The sequence below is a fragment of the Phanerochaete carnosa genome (genome assembly GCF_000300595.1).
Source record: "Phanerochaete carnosa HHB-10118-sp unplaced genomic scaffold PHACAscaffold_102, whole genome shotgun sequence".
Lineage (NCBI taxonomy): Eukaryota > Fungi > Basidiomycota > Agaricomycetes > Polyporales > Phanerochaetaceae > Phanerochaete > Phanerochaete carnosa.
Window position 1 is genome coordinate 5,148 of NW_006767729.1, and position 941 is coordinate 6,088.

Below are 941 nucleotides of genomic sequence, written 5' to 3' on the forward strand. Positions count from 1 at the left end.
ACATGTCATTCTGCCTCGACCGGCCCTATATACCTCCACGCTGTGCTCTTCCCAGCTGCACACCCACCCGATAATGGCCAGCACCAACAATGATGGGTCAGGCCAGTTGCAGCACGAGTCTGGGTTGGCTGTGCCAAGATGCCGACCTGGGTAGGCGACGCTTGCGGGCTGCAGGCAATTTCTATTTCAACTTTGCAGCGGCCACCTCCACCGGCCCGCATGTCAGCTTTTGCCGTCAGTATTCCCATTGATGGTTCGACATCGCCCGGCTCAGGGCCTCTCCTGTACTGGGTTAAATTTAGCCCTACCGGCGGCAATGATAGCATCACTACAATTTGGCAATCCACTTTGCGAGCTCGCACCCACTAGCTACAGCGTCCCCCTCGCGCTCCAATTTGTTGAATGCCTGAAGCCGGTGCCCATCTCGTCAGCGATGCGCTGGAGGGTCCACTAAGGTGCTATTCCCACTTGCTCATCATCATCTCGTTCTAATCTTTCGACGGTATGTTACTTATTTCCAACAACTCAGCATGACACAAATAAGCATAACATACATGTAGATGATTCATTGATTGGACAACATGTACGCGCGGATCACGCTCAGGCTGACGTGCCGCAGAGTCTCGTAGCGTTGCGGAGAAGACCTTGGTGATCTTCATGTCCAAGTCGTCTGTCTGTAGTAATTTGACGGTCGTCAAGGACAATAACTGCCATGTAGTATGTCATTTCTTTGTGCTCAAATATGTAAACTTACAAGGGTTTGCACAGTCAGACCAGCTCGTTAGTGGCAGCACCGGTAAGCCGAAGGCAATCGCGACGTCTGGGGCCCGGGACACCGTATCGCGTAGATCAACAATTCGACCCGGGATGTGAGTGTAGCTGCGCCTGCACTTACTTGCAGCCCATGACTGGCGGCAAAGCTCCCATCAGGCCCCCCTCCC